Source organism: Triturus cristatus, chromosome 6 (genome assembly GCF_964204655.1).
Source record: "Triturus cristatus chromosome 6, aTriCri1.1, whole genome shotgun sequence".
NCBI lineage: Eukaryota > Metazoa > Chordata > Amphibia > Caudata > Salamandridae > Triturus > Triturus cristatus.
The window spans coordinates 1,053,266,835-1,053,292,408 of record NC_140589.1 but is presented as its reverse complement, the minus strand read 5'-3'; the positions used below and the strand labels follow the sequence as shown (position 1 = coordinate 1,053,292,408).

Below are 25,574 nucleotides of genomic sequence, written 5' to 3'. Positions count from 1 at the left end.
TATGATAAGCTGATATGTTGAAAAGTCAAGCACACTTCCTGTCTTGTGTAGGAACATTGTGTGCTGAACTTGTGACCTGTGAGCTCAGTGCAGTGTTCCATGACCTGTTTCTATGGTAACAGGCAGAAGGCAGATTGGGGGAAGGGTTGAAATGTATTTCAGTTGGAAAGGGTTGAAATGTTTAACCAATAGAAATGTGTGTTTGCTTTTGAGTTTATGTGCGGAAGGATTGTGATTTGATGTTTACATGTATATGTGTGGAAATGAAAGGGAAACATTTTCATTCTTTGCTTTTGCTGAGAGGTGCACAGTGCAGAGATTCTGTACAAGAAAATATGGTGAGTGATTGATATACTCCTTAATCTACAAAAGAACTTGAAAGATGAGTTATTTAATTGTATGGGGATGTATGTGGACTATTTTAATCAGACTAATGTATTTTTCCTGCTAAAGTGTAGGGAGTACTTTTTTTCTCTACAATGTGTGTGCATGTAGAAACCATTCTGTGATAGGCATTTGTGTTTTTCATGTGTTTGTAGACAGATAACTGTGCAGTTTTTATATTTTGGTAGAATTAGAAACCAGTCATTGTTTATGAATTTGTGAAATGAGTTATGTTATGTTTCTATACTAAAATGTAGTACTACTTCTAGATGAATAAATGGGTTTTGATATAGTGCAAGGGATAGTGTTGTTTGTCTAGAATCACACAGTGAGTCTGTGTGCATTTGGGAACCACTGTGAGAGAAGCATTTGGTAACATCGTGTATTTGCTGACAGATAACTGTTTTAAAACATGTTATGTTGTCAAGTTTTAGTAGCATTAGAAGACAGTTATGGCTTATGCTTTCATTAAATGAGTCAGGCTTTGACATAAAAGGGCAGTCCGGAAATATGTAGATTGTGTGCAGTTCCCTTACCACTTGCACTGTAGTGGATGAGTTTTGGTAAACTGATAGGGATAGTGGCGCTTGTCTAGAATCACACTGTGAGTTTGTGTGTATTTGGGATCAGTGTGAGAGAATCATTTGGTTAAATCATGTATTTGCTGACAGATAACTGTTTTAAAATCTGTCATGTTGTGAAGTTTTAGTAGCATTAGAATCCAGTCTTTGCTTATATGTTGATTAAATGAGTCATGCCTTGACACTGATGTGCTGTTCTTAAATATGTACATTGTGTGCAGTCCCCTTACCCCTTCAACAGTAGTGAATGATTTTTGGTAAAGTCCTAGGATAGTGTTGATTGTCTAAAATCACACTGTGAGTCTGTGTGCATTTGGGTAAGGATTGTGAGAGAAGCATTTGGTAACATCGTGTATTTACTGACATAGTAATGAGTTTTGGTAAACTCCTAGGGATAGTGTGGTTTGTCTAGAATCACACTGTGAGTCTGTGAGCATTTGGGAACCACTGTGAGAGAAGTGTTTGGTAAGATCGTGTATTTGCTGACAGATAAGTGTTATAAAACATGTCATGTTGTCAAGTTTTAGTAGCATTAGAAGACAGTTATGGCTTATGCTTTCATTATATGAGTCAGGCATTGACAGTAAATTGCAGTTGTGAAATATGTAGATTGTGTGCAGTTCGCTTACCACTTGCATTGTAGTGAATGAGTTTTGGTAAACTCATAGGGATAGTGGTGCTTGTCTAGAATCACACTGTGAGTTAGTGTGTATTTGGGATCACTGTGAGAGAAGCATTTGGTAACATCATGTATTTGCTGACAGATAACTGTTTTAAAACCTGTCATGTTGTGAAGTTTTAGTAGGATTAGAATCCAGTCTTTGCTTATGCGTTGATTAAATGAGTCATGCTTTGACACTGATGTGGTGTACTTAAATATGTAGATTGTGTGCAGTACCATTAACTCTTCCAGAGTAGTGAATGAGTTTTGGTAAACTCCTAGGTAGTATTGCTTGTCTAAAATCACACTGTGAGTCTGTGTGCATTTGGGTAAGGATTGTGAGAGAAGCATTTGGTAACATTGTGTATTTGCTGACATATACCTGTTTTAAAACCCGTCATGTTGTGAAGTTTTACTAGGATTAGAATCCAGTCTTTGCTTATGCGTTGATTAAATGAGTCATGCTTTGACACTGATGTGGTGTACTTAAATATGTAGATTGTGTGCAGTACCATTAGCTCTTCCAGAGTAGTGAATGAGTTTTGGTAAACTCATAGGGATAGTGGTGCTTGTCTAGAATCACACTGTGAGTCTGTGTGCATTTGGGAACCACTGTGAGAGAATCATTTGGTAACATCATGTATTTGTTGACAGATAACTGTTTTAAAATCTGTCATGTTGTGAAGTTTTAGTAGCATTAGAATCCACTCTTTGCTTATATGTTGATTAAATGAGTCATGCCTTGACACTGATGTGCTGTACTTAAATATGTAGATTGTGTGCAGTCCCCTTACTCCTTCCACAGAAGTGAATGAGTTTTGGTAAAGTTCTAGGATAGTGTTGCCAGTCTAAAATAACACTGAGTCTGTGTGCATTTGGGTAAGGATTGTGAGAGAAGCATTTGGTAACATCGTGTATTTGCTGACAGATAACTGTTTTAAAACCTGTATTGTTGTGAAGTTTTAGTATCATTAGAAGCCAGTCTTTGCTTATGCGTGGATTAAATTAGTCAGGCATTGATATTAAAGTGTAGTCGTGAAATATGTAGATTGTATGCAGTTCCTTTACCACTTCCCCTGCAGTGAATGAGTTTTGATAAACTCCTAGGGATAGTGTTGTTTGTCTAGAATCACACTGTGAGTCTGTGTGCATTTGGGAACCACTGTGAGAGAAGTGTTTGGTAACATCGTGTATTTGCTGACAGATAAGTGTTGTAAAACATGTTATGTTGTCAAGTTTTAGTAGCATTAGAAGACAGTTATGGCTTATGCTTTCATTATATGAGTCAGGCATTGACAGTAAATTGCAATTGTGAAATATGTAGATTGTGTGCAGTTCCCTTACCACTTGCACTGTAGTGAATGAGTTTTGGTAAACTCATAGGGATAGTGGTGCTTGTCTAGAATCACACTGTGAGTTAGTGTGTATTTGGGATCACTGTGAGAGAAGCATTTGGTAACATCATGTATTTGCTGACAGATAACTGTTTTAAAACCTGTCATGTTGTGAAGTTTTAGTAGGATTAGCATCCAGTCTTTGCTTATGCGTTGATTAAATGAGTCATGCTTTGACACTGATGTGGTGTACTTAAATATGTAGATTGTGTGCAGTACCATTAACTCTTCCAGAGTAGTGAATACGTTTTGGTAAACTCCTAGGATAGTGTTGCTTGTCTAAAATCACACTGTGAGTCTGTGTGCATTTGGGTAAGGATTGTGAGAGAAGCAGTTGGTAACATCGTGTATTTGCTGACATATACCCGTTTTAAAACCGGTCATGTTGTGAAGTTTTAGTAGAATTAGAAGTCAGTCTTTGCTTATGCTTTGATTATATGAGTCAGGCTTTGACATAAAAGTGCAGTCCTGAAATATGAAGATTGTGTGCAGTTCGCTTACCACTTCCACAGTAGTGAATGATTTTTGGTAAACTTCTAGGTATAGTGGTTGTTGTGTAGAATCACACTGTGAGTCTGTGTGCATTTGAGAACCACTGTGAGAGAGGCATTTGGTAACATCGTGTATTTGCTGACAGATAACTAATTTAAAACCTGTTATGTTGTCAAGTTTTAGTAGCATTAGAAGCTAGTCTTTGCTTATGCATTGATAAAATGAGTCAGGGTTTGACACTAAGGTGTAGTACCATGTACTATTCTGTTCACTGTGGCAGAACTGAAAATTTAAAAGTTTTAACTAAGCACTGTCCTAGAAGTAGTCTGATTATTTAGTCAGAATCTAAGTACCAAATAGACTGCTTCAAATGTCTATGCAGTATGCATGTAGTGTTCTAACATACTATACACTTGTCTTTTACACCTTCAATTCCCTAGTCAGTATCCATACACTTCCAGGAAACATCCTGTCACTTCCTTTGCAGTCCTCTAGAGACCCATTCAGCATAATGTACTAATCCATTCACTGTGCCAAAACCCAAACACTTATAAATTCACCCAGACACTCTCTTTCCAGTACTCTAATGATTCAGTCACTGCCTAAGTATTCCTCCACAGAGCCAGGTCTTTGCATATGGACTTCTTCAAACCCCTATCCACTATGCATGCAGTCCTCTAAGCACCTACACACTTGTCTTTCACTCCTTCAATTCCCCAGTCAGTATCCGTTCACTTCCAGCAAACACCCTGTCACTCCATTTGCACTCCTCTAGTGACCCATTCAGCATAATGTACTAATCCATTCACTGCGCCAAACCCTAATAAATTCACCCAGGCACTCTCCTTGCAGGACTCTAATCATTCAGTCAGTACCCAAGTACTCATTCAGTGACCCAGGCCTTAGTATATGGACTGCTTCAAACCATTATCCACTATACATGCAGTCCTCTAACCACCTACACAATTGTCTTTCTCACCTTCAATTCCCTAGTCAGTATCCATACACTTTCAGGAAATACCCTGTCACTCCCTTTGCAGTCCTCTACTGACCCATTCAGCATCATGTACTAATCCATTCACTGTGCTAAAACCCAAACACTTATAAATTCACCAAGATACTATCTTTGCAGTACTCTAATAATTCAGTCAGTGCCTAAGTATTCATACACTGAGCCAGGCCTTAGCACATCGACTGCTTCAAACCCCTATGCACTATGCATGCAGTCTTCTAACCACCTAGAAACTTGTCTTTCACACTTTCAATTTCCTAGTCAGTATCCATACAGTCCAGCACTTGTGACTGCCTTTGCACTTCTCTAGTGAGTCATTCAGTACCAAGTACTAATCCATTCCCTGTGCGAAAAGCCTAGCACTAATAAATTCCCCTAGGCACTCTCTTTGTTGTAGTCTAATCATTCAGTCAGTACCCAAGTAGTCATGCAGTGAGCCAGGCCTTAGCACATGGACTGCTTTAAATGCCTATGCAGTATTGATGCAGTCCTCTAATCACCTACACAGTTGTGTTTCACACCTTGAATTCCCTAGTTAGTATTCATACTCTTCTAGCAAACACCCTGTCACTCACCCAGTGTGTCTCCTTATAGTACTGTAATCATTTAGTCAGTTAGCATGTAGTCTTTTAGTGAGGTAGGCTTTAGGGCATGAACTGCTTCAAAGTAGTATGCACTATGCATGTAGTGTTTTATCGATCGTCACACTTGTGGTTCAGGGCTATAGTTTCTTAGTCAGTTTTTATATAAAATGTGTTTGTACAGTAATGGAATAGTATAAATTTGAAAGTTATTAATATACATTTATTTGTGATTCTTTTTTACAGATACAGAATAGGAGTGTTTCTCATCCGTTTGCACTCTTCTTGTGCAAGATTGTTTGGATGAAGGGTCCTTCGGTGTTTCATCATACTTGCCGTGCCGTACGAGTATTTCTTGTTAGGATCCCCTCGCAACAGAACTCTTTTGCAAATCTTGCATGTGACCAAGGTGGCATTGATCTTTGTTTGCCCCTTGGGAAAAGTAAAACATTTCCACACCACTGAAGGAAAACATTGTGGGCGTGGTGCCTTCTGCAAAAAAAAAACCTCAGATTCGGTAAATATTTTAAAGCGGCAACAATTACAGTTTTTGTAAGTTAAACTTATAAAATTGTGTTAGCTGTATACATTTTATATATCTGTGATTTGTTTCTTGTGGTATTTTATTAAGAATACCATGTTGGTTTTTTTTTAACAATCTTTTTGATTTTGCAGGTCTGTCATCGACATCCGTGGTTCCCACAGGAGTGTTCCGCTTTGCTGTTTTGTATTATGGTTGTTACATTTTGTTTATTAGTTTATTGTTTATATTTATGTTAATAAAAATATAAAGTTTGAAAATAGTTTAACGTTTATATATTTATTATTATAAAAAATAATGTTTGTAAAAAAATGTAATAATGTTCTTGGTTGTTCTCTTAAGTGCTGTGTGACTTTCTTGTTCTTATTACTGTTATTTGATGGAGTCCACCATGGTGTTAAATTTTGGGGCACTTATCGCTGGAATACAAGTGATATCTGCAGTTTGCACCAACTTATGAATAGTGGGTTAGATTTTTCTGAACTTTACTTCCGTTAAAGTGCTGATAATGAAATAGAGAGTAGCCGTTCCCGTGCAAAAAGACATGAGGTGCACGTTTGCGATTTATTCTAAATACTAAAATCCTGTATTGTATTGCACTGAGGTATTGGCTGCACTTACAGTGTACACACAAAATCTATTAAGAAATCTCATTGTATTTATATTGATTGGGAATAGTGCGTCAGGTGCTGGATCTTGACGAGATACACTGCTCACTTCGTAAAATGTTCTGCACACGAAAAAAATCACATCACAACTTTCACAGTAATTGCAATGCGAAACAAATTCCGGCGATAAGACACATTAGCACCAGGGATTTTACACCTGCTTTCTGCTGGTGTTAAGCAGGACAACTACCTGCACCATGAAAGGGAACACAGCCAAGAGCCACACCAGAACACCCACAGGTGCCATAGAGTCAATGAGCATGATACAGGGATACCCATGAGGGCCAGAAGACTCATCGCAACAACTCCAGGACCACCAATGCCCCCCAAACCCATATAGTAAGTGTGTCCCTGTGGTCATTGTCTTAGCATGATAGGCACGAGCCCTGCAACATCACAGTATGCTGTCACCTCAGCGTTGGCAGTGAGCCTAGATGTGTAGCTACGTACGCATCCTCATGCATGCACAACTGGTGTGTGCTGGTCTGGGGTTCACAGGCCAGTGCAGGGGTGTGCCTATCCGGCAAGGGGAACGGTGTGTCTCGGACATGTCCGTGTACAGGAAGTGCGGTAAGCGTGTCTCTGTGTTCTGGTGTGGCCTGTTACAAGAGCTGCAGCAGTTGATGTTGTAAAGTGGCATGCACCACCTCTAAACGGCACTGTGATGTTGTAGTTGGAATGTAGCAGGACATGCGCAAATAGGCATTACAATGGCGTGCCGTACGAGTGCACGAGATACAACAGCTCACCGTACAAAAGTGTGGGGGCTCGTGGGAGGGAGGAGCAGCCGTTTGGCAACATAACACACAGTGAACTCGACCATGTGCCGCATGCTGGCCATCTCATCCATGATGACCACGGTCGCAGACATCCCACAACACCAACGACTGGCCTTTGTACTCATTCTGTATGAATGCAGCGTGGTTTTCACTTCTATGCTTGGTCAGTGGTGTGATGTTGGCGGGTTGTGTGACTTGTGCTCCTTGTTGGTGTGTTTCATTTTGGACATTGTTAGTCTATATGTGTGTTCTACTTAATTGCGCATGTGTGCCATTCTGCCCATCTCTCCCCCCACTCCCTGCTTCTTCCTCTTCCTAGTGCTGTTGTGCCTATAATTTTGTTGCTGCACACATAAATACATGTAAACAATAAATTAGAATAGTTCCTTGATTCTTTTAGGTTTGAAAACTTCTCTATTGGTTTCTTTTTAATTTTCCATATGAACCGTTTTTTAAATATTCAACAACACATAGAAGTCAGAAGTGCAACGTATTCTATCAACACACTTTCTAGAACATTCTACAACACGTGCAGGTTAAAAGTTAATCCATTTTTTAAAACTTAACGATATTTTTTTGTAACATTTTCTTGAATATTTAACGACATGTGCAGGTTAAAAGTTGATGATTGTTTTAAGTTCCAACAGTGCCTTCCAAATGCAAGTAGCAGGTGTGGTTGATCTGAGCAAATTTTATCCTATGATATGTACTCCACGTTGAAACTGCTTTTTCTTAACCAATCACAAAGATGCTTTTCCACAAAACTAATGTGCACCCTACTTTTAAAAAAGAATGCTTTTCATGATATCTTTAGAGATAAATTATAGATAGGAATTAGCATTTAAAAAACCTTTGAAATTCACTGAAAAAACCATAGATTTGAGGGGCATTATAGTTAGGAATTGGCATTTAAAAAACCTTTGAAATTTACTGAAAAAACCATAGGTTTCAGAGGCGTTATAGTTAGGAATTGGCATTTAAAAAACCTTAGAAATTCACTGAAAAAAACATAGGTTTCAGGGGCGTTATAGTTAGCTGGACATTTCCCTCGTACAAAACCCTAGAAATTCCCCTGTTATAGTTAGTTCAGCTAACTATAACTCGCGCCCCTGCAATGCACTGCTCATGACGTCACATATTACATCACTCATGACATGGTCAGTGACATCACTGATGACGTCATCCATGTGATAAATTACCGCATCTTCTCACACCCTAATGTAACCTTTGATACACCGACTCAAAATTTCAGACTTCCATTCTCAAAACCATAGATACTCAAAAACCAATATCTACATACCCACTCATTAACTCTTAGGTCTACATACACCCCCACTCATTCACCTGTACAGTCACTCATACTTACAGTCACTCCGTACAAGACTATCATATGCATTTATACACCTACAAAGACACTCACACACCACCAATCATCCATAGAGGTACTCTCACACCTAGTCAGTCATGCAAATAATTAATTACACTCCCATTTACTCACCTATGCAGTTATACACACTCAAGTTCACTTACTCATAAAAATAGTACCACATTCTTACGCTCTTATACAATCATTGATACAAGCACACACTTATCCATACAGCCACTCTCACAATCACACACTCTTACATATACCCACTTATATACTCTTACACGCATATATACTGCCTTTAACATATGTAGTTAGTCACAAATGTACCACTGAGATATACATTCAATCCCTAGCACACCCTACATACACTCGCTCAACTATACAGTTCATCACAGATGCACTCTTAAAACCATGTACCCATAGAATCACCCACTCACACATCTATGCACAGAGTCACACACAGCCAACGCACACAAACACTCAGGCACCCATACAGATACTCAGACAACCAATCAATAACCCATATAGACACTCATATAGCTATTCACAAAACCATGCAGCCACTTATACACCAACACACAGACACATACAGACATTCACACAGTTTAGTCACTAGTCTGCAGTAAGATACATTTAATGACTCACTTATAGAGTCAGTTACGCACCTAGAAAATCATCCATTCACACACTTGTACACCCACTCATTCTTCAACAGGTCTTTCAATATATATATTAAACATATGAAAACTTTACAGAAACAAAGACTCACTGGATGACGTCATCAGTGATGTCATCAGTGATGTCATTTCAGATGTCATCAGTGATGTCACTGACCATGTCATGAGTGATGTAATATGTGACGTCATCAGCAGTGCATTGCGGGGGCGCGAGTTATAGTTAGCTGAACTAACTATAACAGGGGAATTTCTAGGGTTTTGTACGAGGGAAATGTCCAGCTAACTATAACGCCCTAGAAACCTATGGTTTTTTCAGTGAATTTCTAAGGTTTTTTAAATGCCAATTCCTAACTATAACGCCCCTGAAACCTATGGTTTTTTCAGTGAATATATATATATATACACACACACACACACACACACACACACACACACACACACACAGCAAAAGAATAATCAGCATTAGGAAATTAATTAAAATAGGTCTCACCCTCCCTCCAAAAACGTCTGCCCACGACAAAAATCTGAAAATTTGTAAACAATTTCCATGTTTGGGGAGTACACAAGAAAAAAACATATTTAAGAGGTATCCACATCTGCAGCCCACAAAAGAATGTTGAGTGGTACTTCTTACCTTCTTCCTTGCCAGCAGCATTGAAATCTTTACACTTGCTTCCCACAAATGCATGCAGGTGGATTGGGAGCGAATTTTGATGGTGACAATTTTGTATCTGTAATCACTTGGTTGATATAACCTAAAAGTGTACAAAATGGATGATGAGTACATGTGAGGACAAACTGTATTAGGAATTGAAAGAAAATTAATTGTAATTAGTATTATAATAAGCTGGTAATGTTTAAATCTGTTTAACTGTTGTTCTAGTGGTGTTCTACCATATGCCCAACTTTACATCATCAAGGTAAGTAAATACAGGTAAGTTTAAGTGTGTATGGGTAAGCAAAGTTAGATGATTCTCAACTCCTCCTTAAAAGTGGGAGGAACTTTCATTGATGCCATAAATGTGGAATAGGATAGATGGGTTCACAAAAGATGCCAGGCACTTGAACTGCTGCTCCAACTCAAATTTGTCAAGGCAATAGGTTTAATGAATACCTGGCATAACTAAAACAGAAAACTACAATGCACAGTATCCCTCTAGTCTAGACCTATATTTCTTTGTATCAAAATTGTTGTAGGCTCACATGTACCAAGCAAAAAAACACCCTTATATACACATATTCATTGTGTCTATTTATACATTTATTTATTATTTTTTTCTTTCATTTTAGCATATAAATGCAATTAATTTCATTTTTTATGTAAAAGAGAGAGAACATCCGAAAGATACTCTTGATATACAAAACAATCCAGATCTTGCACAAATGTGACAATTTATACATATATATACAGATTTAGAAAGGCAAGACTTATGTCGAGAAAATTCCAAAAAATTAAACATACAAATATTAGCATTAGTCAAAAAAACAAAAAATCAAGAAAATTCAAAAAATTCAAAAAATCCCAAACCATTTATACCTCTGCACACTTCACATTCGTTTCCCTCACATCCATCACATACATCCTACACACCCCAGAACTGGGCAGCATGCACAAAGACAGGCTAGCAGGGGTGAGAAACTCAACCCTCTGATGTTGTGCTGAGCGCTGAGGCGTGTCATACAGACTGGTCGACGCGCGTTTCGATGGCTTAATCCTCTTTAAGTGCCATCTTCTTCAAGACCTGTTACTTAGTGATTTTGTAACGGGCAGGTCGGTGGGGGATAATTTTTCTATAAAGATAAAAAGATATTTGTTTAGTTGGTTTTACGCTTGGGTATTGATTTCTTTAAGGCCCACAGGAGAAATGTTACATCATCTCCAAGAAGAAAAGACTAAAATATTATTCAAACTATCAAAGTTGCAGGTATGCCACTAGGCAGTGTTCTTCACCAAAAAGGATAGACCCACATCCATAAGAGAGTGTCAAGAGAGGCAAAGTAGGAGAAAGGTGGTTTATAGTTGCTATGAAAGCAAGTAATAATGAGTCATAGACCCAGAGTGCAACACATTTTTATGCAGAAAAAGTTTACACGTCTATGCAATCATTTATATCTCTTTATTTCTGAGGGGGTTGCCTTTTCTCTATTGATAACAAAAGCAGAACATCATCATGCACCTCAATCATCCACGCTCCCTAGACAAGATGTGTTTGGAATATAAAGAATTAGTAGCAACTACCACCAAACATTATCTTGGCATACAAAAAGGATCTACAAACAGAATATGGCTGGTAGGCTGAATGTATGGCTGACTAAGTAGGGTTCGGCAAATTGGTGGATAGGTCCAATCAAAGATCAAAAGAGACATTATTGAAGGATGAAGGAAGGAAGAGGGCTGCACTTCATGAATTCTAATCATGTCTTTATTCTTTCAGGGCCACAGCCAGTGACTCTGACCTAGGTTATTTTGTAGTAGATTTCTATCTCCCAGGAACAAAGCCATTAGGTCTCCCCTTATAAAGTGAGCGATAGGCTATTGACTTTGCAATGCTTTTTTGTAAAACACTGATAAAGGTAACAAAAAAAATTATATATATTAACACTATGTAACACTTAAGAATAATTCTGTGATTAATGTTCCTTGAGTTCACTTGAGATCGGTTTTAAGCAGTGAATATTTCTCTTTTGTAATGTGAAGCAGGCATTGGGGGAACCTGCACCTGAGGAGATTGTGGTAAAGGGATATGCAATGATCTCTACTCTGTACAGCCCTGCCAAGTACCATGCATCAGGCGTTAGACTAATGCATTTCAGTATGGTGGTCTGCATCAACGCACTGAAATGCATTGGTCAAGCATTTTAGCACCCCAGGGACCATCCTGAGGAGCGCACTAGTATTAGAGGAGGCTGTAATGCTTTAAAGTAGCAGATGCAGTGTGCTGCCAACGACATGCTCTGTTCTCACAGAAATTGCCGCCTCAATCTTAATTTAATAATTTTCCCTAGATTCATTTATGTTCCACGCCGTTGGCCAAGGAAAGTAATTATCCCCATTCAAGGCAGATGAAACAGAGCTGCCTTGTCCAGCAGTGAGTGTACTACGTGGTCTTTGTTTAAGTGTAGGAACTTGTGATGAAAACAAATAAATCTGGCCTAGCCCTTCACTTAAATCTGGGAGCGGCACCTGTGGTTGTTTTGTCAATTGTAATGAGTCAACCCACTGACCATGCAGGGCCTCAGTGGCTGACGGATTAGATAGGCAGTTGGCAGAAGTTTTGTTTTATTCCCTCAACCTACCACGCGTGACCATCGGAGGAGGTCATGCTTATTGGAACTGATGTTGATAGGGCTGTACATTGTAAAGTCCTGACAGGGATTGGGTTGCCTTCTTTAGAAGGCCCCATACCCAGGCTGATTACCGCCATCCAAGAAGGTGTCCAAGCGAGAATAAAAATAATCATTTTGACCTCTGCCTTTCACATGTGTTGAGATGGAGGGCATATAGACTTGTGTCCCAGACGAGCACCTGTGTGGTGGGCTAACCAAACCATCCTGCTGTAGTCACTGCATTGCAATTCAGAGAGCGATGCGGCTCTGCAGGCAGGGATGTGAAGGACTGTCATCTGCACTGAGAATTGCGCGCTTGACATTGTTACACCACCAGCAATGAGCACCACCATTGAGGGCACAAGCTGGACAGCGGTGGCCCCCTCATTATGGTGGAGGAGTGTTGCTCCCCTGCTGCCAGTGCAACAAAAGTGAAAAATTAAACAGTAATAAAATGAACTACCGTTTTCTTTTTTACTGCTTTCAGCCCGAGCAGTGTTTCGGAGGTGGATCACTGCTGCTGGCTGGCAGCAGGGTAGTGGTGCTCCCTTCACCTGTTTACACTGCACAAGTCACTTTGGCAGTCCGTCAAGCGCAGTGTAAACCTCTCCACCTAGCTGTCTCAGATAGCTGGCTGCCACTGAGCTTGGAGTCCACACTCATGAGTAAATGTGTTTGCCAGAACTTGTGGTCAATACTCAGTTAGTTAGTGGATATTACTGCTTCTATTGGTAGTCAGCCTTCAGGCAAACCAGTCACGTAATGAGCTATTTCAGAGTAATCCTGAATTGGGCTCCATATCAGAATGCTGTAGTAGTGGTAGTTGGAATAATGGTTCTAGAGTGCGATTCATCAATATCTAGTGGGCTATACCTTAAGGCAGAAATTAGGGTTGCCACCTTTCCCTGGGACAAATTGTAATTGCATTTATACAGCGTTACTGCTCCTGACGAGGCATCAAAGCGCCCTTCGGCAAGTATCACGCTACTCTGGAACCCAAAAAGGATTAGTGGTGAGTTAGTATAGGGAAATATTATATTTATTCGAGTAATGGACATGTGAGTTTGTTATTTGGGTTGAAAAGGAAAGTGGGGGGATAGAAGAGGGAAGGGTCTAGAAAGTGTTTATTTGGAGATCATAGCAGCAGGAGCAGGTTTGGGGTTGGTAGGGGGAAGAGTCACAAGGAGGGGTTTAGAAAGTCTTGTTTGGGAGAACTGAATAGTAAAAAAGGTTTGAGATGATGCAAGAGGGGGGAAGAGTCTAGAAAGGGTTATTTTGGGGATTATAGTAAGGCTAGAGTAGGAAAGAGTCTAGAAAAGGTTATTTTGGGGATCATAGTCAGAGAGTGGAGGTGGAGGATATATTGAGAGAGGTAAAGGGTAAGAAATAGGGTAGTGCATTGGAGACAGTAGTAGATTGAGGTTTGGGATGAGTCAGAGAGTTGAGGTAGGGAATATATTGCGAGAGGTATGGGGTGAGATATAGGGTAGTGCATTGGAGATGCTGAATTAGGAGTAAAGTAATAAATATAACGATAAATAAGTACATGGAAATATGTATGCATAAGTAAGGTGATATATCTAGTTTTAAGCTGCAATAAATGAACTCAGACTTTTAAGTTTTGCTGTACTTTAAGCTAGGTTATTCTGTGTGTGTGTGTGTGTGTGTGTGTGGTTGTGTGTGTGTGTGTGTGTGCCTGCGTGTGTGTGTGTGTGTGTGTGTGTATATATATATGTATATACACTGAAAAAACCATAGGTTTCAGGGGTGTTATAGTTAGCTGGACATTTCCCTCGTACAAAACCCTAGAAATTCCCCCGTTATAGTTAGTTCACCTAACTATAACTCGCGCCCCTGCAATGCACTGCTCATGACGTCACATATTACATCACTCATGACATGGTCAGTGACATCACTGATGACATCACTGATGAGATCATCTATGTGATAAATTAGTGCATCTTCTCACACCCTAATATAACCCTTGATACACCCACTCAAAATTTCAGACGGCCATTCTCAAAACCATATATACTCCAATACCAATAACTACATACCCACTCATTGACTCTTAGGTCTACACACACATCCACTCACTCACATGTACAGTCACTCATACTTACAGTACCTCAGTACAGGACTATCATATGCATTTATACATCTACAAAGACACTCACACACCACCAATCATCCATAGAGGTACTCACACACCTAGTCAGTCATGCAAATAATTAATCACACTCCCATTTACTCACCTATACAGTTATACACACACAAGTTCACTTACTCATAAAAATAGTACCACATTCTTACGCTCTTATACAATCATTGATACAAGCACACACTTATCCATACAGCCACTCTCACAATCACACACTCTTACATATACCCACTTATATACTCTTACACGCATATATACTGCCTTTAACATATGTAGTTAGTCACAAATGTACCACTGAGATATACATTCAATCCCTAGCACACCCATGCATACACTCACTCAACTATACAGTTCATCACAGATGCACTCTTAAAACCATGTACCCATAGAATCACCCACTCACACATCTATGCACAGAGTCACACACAGCCTACGCACACAAACACTCAGGCACCCATACAGATACTCAGACAACCAATCAATAACCCATATAGACACTCATATAGCTATTCACAAAACCATGCAGCCACTTATACACCAACAGACAGACAGATACAGACATTCACACAGTTTAGTCACTAGTCTGCAGTAAGATACGTTTAATGACTCACTTATAGAGTCAGTCACGCACCTACTAAATCATCCATTCACACACTTATACACCCACTCATTCTTCCATAGGCCTTTCCCTATATATATTAAACATATTTAAACTTTACAGAAACACACACTCACTGGATGACGTCATCAGTGATGTCATTTGAGATGTCATCAGTGATGTCCTCAGTGATGTCACTGACCATGTCATGAGTGATGTAATATGTGACGTCATCAGCAGTGCATTGCAGGGGCACGAGTTCTAGTTAGCTGAACTAACTATAACTGGGGAATTTCTAGGGTTTAGTATGAGGGAAATGTACAGCTAACTATAACACCCCTGAAACCTATGGTTTTTTCAGTGAATTTCTAAGGTTTTTAAATGCTAATTCCTAACTATAACGTGTATGAAACCTATGGTTTTTTCAGTGAATTTCAAAGGTTTTTTAAATGCTAATTCCAAACTATAACATGTCTGAAACCTATGGTTTTTTCAGTGAATTTCTAAGGTTTTTTAAATGCTAATTTCTAATTATAATGTTCATTAAACCTATCTTTTTTTTTAATGCCTATCTATAACTTATCTCTTACGCTATGATGTTTAATGATTTTCATTGGATTTCTAAATGTTTCTATTTCAGTGTGTCAATTCCTTTAATTATGTTTTTTAAATATTTTTTTTCACCATTTTTATAACTTATTTTTTCAAATAATTCTTTTAAAAATTAAAAAATATGATTTGTTTTTGATGTTTTTTAAAAAAAATTGTAATTTAAAAAAAAAATCTTATCTTTTTTAAAATATCTCTTCAACTATATTTTTAATAATTTATTATTTTTTCTTTTTACATTTTTCCTTGGATCCGCGCACCCAACGCGTTAGGAACCGCACACCCTACGCATGAGAAATCGTGCACCCAACCCATTTGGATGCGCGACTCCTAATTTTACCGTAAAAAAAAAAAAAATAGCCCTTATCACTAATTTTTATTATCCCTGGGGACCCCATCCCCCGGGGATTATTAAAAAAGGTTGGGGACCGTGGGGGGAGCCCCATTGCCCCCACGGTCCCAGCCGGCTCCCCGCGTCCTTCAGGAGCCGGCATTGCTTTTCCACATGGGGAGCTGCTGACATGCAGCTCCCCGTGTGGAAAAGCAATATCGTTTGGATTTTGAAAGAGAGAGCAGGTTTCCCTGCTCTCTCTTTCAAAATCCAAATGAAGTTTGCTATGGGAGGGCGGGAGACTCCCGCCCTCTCATAGCAAACAGCAGTGTCCTGGGGGTGGGAACCCCAGGACACTGTAGGAGCCTGCCCTGGGGGGTGGCGGTCCCCAGGGCCCTCGAGGGCTCCAGGAGGGGGGCCACGCAGCCCCCCTTCCTCAAACAATAATGCCCCGGGGGGTGGTTGTCCCCGGGGCTTGGGGGGGCTGTTCAGCCCCCCACCCTGTTTATTTTCTAGCCCCGGGGGGGTAGAGGTCCCGATGCGATGTAAACGTTTGCGATGTCGCATCATACATCCCTCCCACCGCTACTCGCACCGCATTGTACCATGCAGCATCAATGGTACAACTTTCAGATTCACCCGCGACCCAGCTGCTGACAGATTTATGCCTCCGCTGAGCCGGAGTGTACTGCAGTCAGGCAGTGCACATTCATGAATGCATGCCACGTGAGTCGAGAGTGCTGGATCGCCCGCGGCCTGTGCACATGCAACCCGAGGGAAGTCGTTGCGGCTGGCTGGCCCATTCATGGTGCTCGCTAGAAGAGACATATACTAGCAAGTGTCACTGTCAAGTCGCAGGTATTTTCTCCTAAGTTTACTTTTGTATGTGCAGCCTCTCACTTTGTCTCTCTCCTGAGGGGTGGCTTGCCCAGAGCTGCAGCGAGCTAAGCAGCCGCGCTCCAAGTCAGTCCGTATTCACGATTTAATTTACTTTTGTGAGCAGTCTCAACCTCTCACTCTCCTAAGTGCTGCAGGTGTGCTCCTAGTCTGCGAGTCTGTCAGCTGTCATGATTAGTACTATTAGCATAATTTATTAGCAGGCTGAGGCAGCTGAGATCTGCGTTGGGGGCTCTCTCACATCCTGTTTCAGTTTGGTTACAGTCGGGTCCCACTTGTAGAGTCTGGACAGACTCCTGTTAGTGGCTTTCCATTTCTGGTGCTTTGCAGCAGTCTTGAGATCTTCTTTGAGTTTCTCGTTGATCAAAGGGGTGTAATATCAGATATTTATATGTTTCCCTCATCTTCAATGCTTGATTTTTAAACACGATAAAGTGTCACTTATAGTCGTTAAATGTCACTCATAATTACATTGAAACTCTGAAAATGCCACGCATAAGCAATTTCAAACCTCGGTGGCTATGTCTGTACAGATACAGTATCACAAGTGAAAAGCATCTGTTGGGACAAATTTAAAATACTGAATTAGATATTGATGACAGTCCACAGTACCAAGAAGTCCTTTAAGTAGAATGGAAAAAGGAGTAGAGCCTTCTATAGCTGGCGAGATTACCCATGAACACCATATCTGCAGAGCACCACTGTTGTCAGTGCTCCAAACCTTTTTTTCTGGCAAAGCCCTAAAACATCTTGTTAAACAAAATGCTGTGCAAGTGAGCCCTAGAGTAACTAGCTGTTAGCCTTCCAGGCAAAGCACTGCAGCTTTTGGGTCACTAAAAGCCCATCCAAGCACAAAGACACTAAGAGCTGCCCATGCAGTGTGCACGCCCCCAGACCTGAAAGTGAGTTATTCAAACATGTCTTGTTATTTCACAGTTTCCAAGTTAAAGATTGCTTAGAATATGCACTCAATGGATATGCTGCTTGCTGCTCGGCCTTAACGCATTTAAATTGTGCTTACTTCGCACCAGGACAATCCTGTCTGTAATTCTCAGGCTTCATCACAAGGTACGGTGGCTTGCACAGCGAGTGGTGAAGGCGCAGTATGTCTGTGGGCGATGGCAGTCAGCGCACAGAGGTCGCACAGCTTCAGAGGGTCCACATCATTAAAACGGTCTCTGACTTTAGGGAGTCAGAAGGTTTCAAAATCTTGCTCCTAGAGCTCATTGGTTAGTACGTGGCTAGCGAACAAAGGTCTGGGCCTCATTGCAGGCTGGCATGACGTGTATGTTTTGTTAAAAGGTGCACGTATCGCTCACGCGTTGGTGTGATTGGAGCTCTCATTGAGGGCAACTTAAGGTCTGTAATAGGTACTGGCCTTCGATGTCTGCTACTAAAATGATTAGATGGAGACAGACAGGCATAGGTAGACCGAGAGACACACAATAGATGGGGACATAATACATCCGTAAAATACCATCTGAACTGTCCAGCCCTTTCCCCATGTACCAAATAGTTTGCTGCAGCAGTAGTGACGTGTTGTCAGTTGTTAGAAAAGCATACCTTACTGAGAGAACTGCACAACTCTCTCTGGTGGGTCTGCCGAAAAGATCTGGGAGACTCTTGGAGATTGAAAGCCTGTCACAGAAGTCCCCGGTAGCACCCTCTCCTGAACTGCTATGGGAGATTTAATGTCACTGGTTTAATCAGTGCTTAAGTTGTAAAAAAAAAAAAGTGCCGTGGCCCTCGTTAGGAGGCCCCTGCAGCTTGCACCACACATTGACCCCGCCATGCTGCCAATAGCATTACCAACACAATTACTAATCATTACACTCTTAAAAGTGTGACAATTCAGCCTACTCTAGGCCCCCAAAGCTTCAAGAAAGGCTTGGGCGGCAGTCAATTGTAATTTTTAACTGTGCCACCATGTGGCAGACTGGTACAAGCCCCCGTGTTGACAATTAAGTGCCAGTGCTGAGCACCAGAAACCACGGGCTCAAATTAAGCATTGAATTTAACACTAAATTCACTGCCATTGATGAGAGAATTTCCTCGTGTGCGAAAACATTTATTTAAACTGAGAACGCAATGGACGCTTCAATGTGACTCCAACATACATACATCCTGTCGACATGCACTTGGAATTACTGTATATTCAAAATCTAACTATTTTGTGTTTTGAAGATTAAAATCTAAATACAACAAAAGTCGGATGTGTATAGGCAGCACTTTAATCTCTACAGAATATAATATAATCTTGACAGAATATGAAGGCCCCTGTGAAATTTTGTTTTCTTGGCAAGATGTGGTTGGGGGATGAAAGGGGTGGACAGGTCACTACAAATAAAAGTACAGCGGACCGGGAGGCTCAGCCTACCCTGGAGCAACAGCGTGTAAGGCCCCCCCCCCCCCCTTGTAGGCAGTCAACGAAGGGCACGACAGGGAGTCAAAGCAGAGGGTCAGAGAGTGACCGAACAAGTTTGGGCTCAAAGGGCCCAATAAGGAGAGAAGGGTGTGGCCACAGCACGGCCAAAAGGCGACCGGAACAAGTAGTCTCCAGCATTGTCACTGAAAAAAATCTATTGTGTTGCCACCGTCTGAGATGCCGCATATGATGAACATAGGAGCAGAACTATCACCCCCAGAGATAATAACTACCAGGTAAAGGGACCATGGTCGAGGCCTGTCCCTGGAGGCATTGCGTGGGGTGGGAACAAACAACGAATAGTCCTGTCCCGCCATAAAAGCACCTGCAGCCAGAACGACGGAGCCTAGAAGAAGGACTTTCCAGTTTCTGTGGCAACAAAGACAACAGCATGAGTCGTGGGAGGAGCACACCTGCCCAACCACATGGTATTGCAGCCAGGATGGCGGTGCCTGTGAGAAAGCGACGGTCAACTTGGACCTGACGTCAACCAGGACAGAAGTGTATGTTTCACGTAGGCACCTGAAGCGAGCACGGTGGTGCCTGTGGGGAGCACCATAGCCAGGCCGCAGGTATTAGGGTATTCTGCCGGGAGCTGCTGTCTCTCGCTTTTTTCAAGTCTCGCAGAGGGTCGGCGCGGGCGGCGGTGCCTGCAAAGCAGTTGGTGACAGTAGTTTGAGGAGGCTACGGGAAGATGCAGCAGCTAAGTTGAGATGAGCTACGTTGTGGTCAGTAAGGTGCTAGAGTTTTGGGCATTGCGTTGGCTTCCACAACGTGAAAGTGCAAAAATTAAGTGGGCTGCCTGTTTTCAGCAGAAAGCGGCCTGAGGGTAACATTCATAGGTGCCAGATATCGAATTCTGCATCTCGGTTGGAAGGAAGTAGCCTAGCCTTCCAAACATCCGCTCCCCTGTGTGCAGGGTGCACCTATTGGAACCTGCTTACTGGCGGAGTATTGTTGCCACATTTGAATGACACACCATACGGGAATTGATATTTGGAGAGTTTCTGGCTCCAAGTAAGCTGTGGGACTACCGCACTTCCTCTTCACAAAAGGTGGTCTACCAACAAGATATAGTTTACAGTTGTGCACCTTAGCTTTGTGTGTTGTTGTATCATAATCTGTCGCATACTCCTGAGAAACAGAGAGGTATTGTGCCTCTAATTTCAATTGTGCTGTTGGGCGACTGTTTTTTGCCATCCCTGCTGCTCTAAGCTGTTTATTGTTATTTGTTGCCCCTTCTCTCGGAATTGTGCCTGTGCCCTGCGTCATTTTAGGCCTCGGCTAGCGTTTCAGCGCGAATGCACTGCTCGATTTGCGAGGCATGCAGTATACACTATAGTGGGAAAATTTGTGGAAGCTCTGCCCATATTTCTTATAGGCTTATTTCCTAAATGCAGCCTACCAATAGGTTTTATGCTCGTTAGTCCCACCTCATGACGACCATGTCATCATTTGTATCCTGCCACGGCTACTGGCCCCTTTACTTCAGGCACTATTTTGTTCCCCTGCCTCCCGCAGTCTGTCCTTCTCGGCCCCTCCCACCCGCACTACCGTTCATGCACTTTCTTTGCGTGCGCCCCCCCGCCGTCCGATGCCTTCTGCATTGCAAATACTTCCCCCAGCCGCAGTCCAATACCTTCTGCATTGCAAATACTCACCTCCCGCCGTCTGATGCCTTCTGCATTGCAAATACTCGCCCCCCGCCGCAGTTCGATGCCTTCTGCATTGCAAATACTCGCCCCCGCTGCAGTCCGATGCCTTCTGCATAGCAAATACTTGTTTTAGGGAAATGATTAGTTATACATGGTGGCATTGGAGACCCATGCCACCGTGAAATTCTCTTCAGAACTTAAGTGCGACGGACCGGCGGCTCATACTCGATCTATCAGAGATACCAATGCAAGATGGCCACCACGATGTTCATGGCTGAAGTCCTTAGTCCTATCTTTGTTTCCAAGTCCTAGCAATTTGATAACCTACACTTCCAGTTTGGCTGTTTCCTTCTGGCGGTGTGTCCGCCATAACGGAGTGCAGATAAGAAACTGATGGGGTCTGTAAATAGTTACCAAAGTACAATGCATTGTCATCTTCCCCGTGCCCTGCAATCTAAAGCGCCAGGAGCGGCGGGCTGAAATCATTCCTGTCAAGGCAGCGAAGGCTGTCAGGGGAGGCTCTGAACTGGACATCAGGCTTTAGAAAAGGCAGGGCTCCTTGCAGCTCTTTTCAGTTCCCAACAAAGGTATAACTAGGCTTTCAGGAACAATATTTATTTGTTGAAACAAAGCCTCTGAAACTGGCTAAAACGTTTGTTGTATAAGGTCCCAAAGGCGAGACCGAATTAACTGCAAATAGCAGAATCAACATACAACAATGGTTAAAAACAGTGTGAATAGACTGAAGAGGAGTTCTGTATCGCTTAACAAGTATGTCAATAACATCTGCAGAGATGATCCTAGCGATAGATATACCTGAATAGAATATATAGTCCAAAATGTCAGTCAGGTCCTCTGCCCAAGATGCTTATGATGATGAGATATAAGGAAACACAGAGAAGAGCATCTCTCATTCCTCCTGAAATCTAAGCTTGTCTCGTTAGCTGATACATGCACTCTCTCCCTCTTTTGGAGCTTCTGTTTGGTTGGGACCCCAGTGTGTAGTCTCATATGCCCCGTTCGTACTTCAGAGTCTTTTCTTTTAGCACTATGCAGTTTTTTTTTTTGTAGACCTGATGTTATGCATCCTATGCCATCTCACACTGACCCAATTGCTACTCTTGGAAGTCTTGCTCCATTAGCCTAACAGTGACCCCTCCTCCCCCTTCCACATCCCTCATATACTACCGCAACTGTGCTATATGTCCACTTTTACCCTTGCTCTCTGTCTTGCCTCAGCAACATTAGCGCCCCAGACGACTCTGCTTCACTTTACTGGCCTCTGAAAATTGGACCACGGATTCAAAACTTCTCTTCCTTTGACAACTGCTTGGAAAGGACACAACCACGTTTTAAATTATTTATTAACCATAAAAATCAATTATTAGGTTAGTATTTACCCCATTAAAATCTAAAAGATACCAGGTATACCAAAAAGTAGGTTAAATTAATTAACCAATGATGAAAATATCAGCAACCTGAAACCTATTGAATTTGGATAAATACTCATATAATGGCAATAATGTGTATAACCGGGACACTTGCTAATAAAAGGGAGCACTTGACAAAGCCCATAGCCTGTCTTGGTGGCGCTAACACATGCTGATTTTTACAAGTGGTATGAAAGGGGGCTTGACTGATCACGTCACTTTATCACCGTGCATGCTAACATTTACATTACACAATAAATGTTGGCATGTATACAGGGTTTTTAAGTGGGCCGGGTCTTGCCGGTGATGACGTTTTAACAAGCATTTGCAATGCAATAGGTCTCGCATTTACGTGAGTTTGAGCTATTGGCATTGTAATTGACAATGCATTTTATTTATGTTTTAAAAAACAAAATTAATACCTGGTTTGTCATGCAGTTTGGTGCTTACTTTCCCTCCATGTTAAACAACAGTATATGTTTCAGCACCCAGGTTAATGTGCTGCATAGCTAAATACATATAAGGCTCCAAAGATGAGGCTGATTGCCCCTATCCCCTGCAATTCCCGCTCCCGCCTCCCAGCTACATTCCCTCCCCCTTCCCTATTTAATGGCAGCTGCTGTGAGGGGTGCCTGAGCTGGACCTCTGACCGCCTAGACAGGGCCCCTGCTCTCTACCCCTACAGCTCCGCTAGTTTGCCACTGCTGCCTACACTTCGCCGTTGTGTTGCGTCCTGACCCCTGCCGGTGCATTCTTGGGCTCCTTGTAAGTGTCAACTCATTAATTGAGCCTCTAATTTCAATTGTGCTGCCTTGCAACTGTTTTTTCGTTTTGCCATCCCTGCTGCTCTAAGTTGTTTATTATTTTTCGTTACCCCATCTCTCTGGGTTGTGCCTGTGCCCTGCGTCTTTATTCATTCTTCGTCCTGTTCCCCGCCGCTGCTGCCCCCATGGCCCTTCCCCCCAGCTGTTCCCGCTCCCGCCTCCCAGCTCCATTCCCTCCCCCTCGCCTATTTAATGGCGGCTGCCACACGGCCGCACAGCAGACGTGCCGCTGGCGCGCCAAAGGCACATTAAAGGCAAGCCCTCTGCATCCGCAACCAGAGCCAGGGACCCTGGATCTCCGACCATCCATTGCTACGACTCAGCCGCCCTCCTTGCACTCAACCCCGGAAGAAACAACAATTGTCAGCAGTCCACGCCGAACACCACCCAAGGCCAGTTCTCCTGCCGCCACTGCTGCCAGACCTTCACCACCGCCACTGCCACCAACACTGCTGACGGCCTGAGATGCATCCTTCTCAACGTGCGCTCCATGCACAGACACAACGTAGAGATCTGGAACCTTCTGGACTCCCTCTCACCCGATGAGGCCTTCTTTAGAGAGACCTGGACCAACGCCTCCGCCGCCCCTGAGTCATCGCCATTGCCATCCCGGACGGATACAAGATCCAGCCACCTGGGAGGAGGACTCGCCATCGCGCACATAAACTCCCTCCATCTCTCCACCTCGAGCGACACCTTTCCCGCCGCTGAACACCTGCACTTCCAGGTCCCGACCAGCCCCAACTCCACACTCTGCGGCACCCTCGCCCACAGACCACCCGGCCCCTGGGCCCTCTTCGCCGACACCATCACCGATCTCATCGCACCCCACGCAATCGCTTCCATGGACTACATGCTCATCGGAGACCTCAACTTCCACCTGGACAACCTCAGCGACCCCAACTCCACCACCCTCCTGGACAACCTCGCCAACATCACACTGAAACAACTCGTCACCACGCCAACCCACAAGACAGGACACACCCTCGACCCCATCTTCGCAGGAGGAAACAGCTTCCACTTCAGCCACAACACGCAACCCCCATGGACAGACCACCACAGCGTATACTTCCTCGTCAACAGACCCAAGCCGCCCAAACATGCTCCGCACCCTCTGCGGAGGAATTGGAGCAGAGTCACTGAGGAGCTGCTCAACTCCACCCTCAACCGCGACACCCCCACCACTGCAACCGACACCAATCTCGCAGCCAGGGGATTTCACACTTGGATCTCCAATTGCACAGACTAGCTCGCCCCACTATGCAACTCTGACAGACAGTGCCCCAGGAAAGCCACCTGGTTCACTACCGACCTCCAGGAAGCCAGACACACCTGCAGACACCTCGAGAAGAACTGGAGAAACAGCAAGATGCCTGAAAACCACACCACCTACAAGAACGCCTTGACGGAATACCACCAACGTATCAGAACCACCAAAAGAACTTTCATCCACAACAAAATCCTCGCCAACTCCAGCAACTCCAAGGAACTCCTCAGCGTCATCCAGGAATTCGCCAAGCCCCCCAGCGAAGCCACGGTGATTACCCCCTCCCAGGACCTCTACGACAAGCTAGGATCCTACATCCACCTGAAGATCAAAAACCTCTGAGACAACTTTAACGACCAAACACCTGACTCTGAAACCACCCCACCCTCCGGCAATGCCATCTCCTCCTGGACACCAGTCACAAGAGAGGCCACTTTAACCATGAAAAGCATCTACTCGGGCCCCCCACAGACCCCTGCTTACCACATATCTACCACAGAGCCGCCACTGCCATCGCGCCAGAATTACGACGCACCATCAACGCCACCTTCCAGACCGGCACTTTCCCCGGCAACTTGAAACGCGCAGAAGTCAGACCCCTGCTCAAGAAACCCTCAGCAGACCCCATGGAGCTCAAAAACTACTGGGCTATCCTGCTCCTCCCCTTTGCGGCGAAAGTCGCTGAGAAGACCATCAACACAGAACTAACAAGGTTCATCGAAGACAACTCCATCCTCGACCACTCCCAATCTGGATTCCATAGTAACCACAGCACCGAGACTGCCCTACTCACCGCCACAGACATCTGCACCCTCCTCGACCAAGGCCCCACCGCAGCCCTGATCCTACTCGACATGTCAGCAGCATTTGACGCCGTCTCCCACCACACACTCACCGCCAGAGTACACGAC

The 25,574-nt window shown here is 42.9% G+C and overlaps 1 protein-coding gene across 6 annotated transcripts in view; it reads right to left on the bottom strand.

Annotated features, from left to right (window-relative positions):
• The window catches only part of TMEM200A (transmembrane protein 200A), a 531,959-nt gene that overhangs the window by 156,361 nt on the left and 350,024 nt on the right, over window positions 1-25,574 (bottom strand). For all 6 annotated transcript variants that reach the window (XR_014963077.1, XM_085611872.1, XM_085611873.1 and 3 more), the window contains one exon: window positions 9,774-9,894. The gene's annotated coding sequence lies outside the window, so the exon portion shown is untranslated. The remainder of the gene's footprint in view (window positions 1-9,773; window positions 9,895-25,574) is intronic.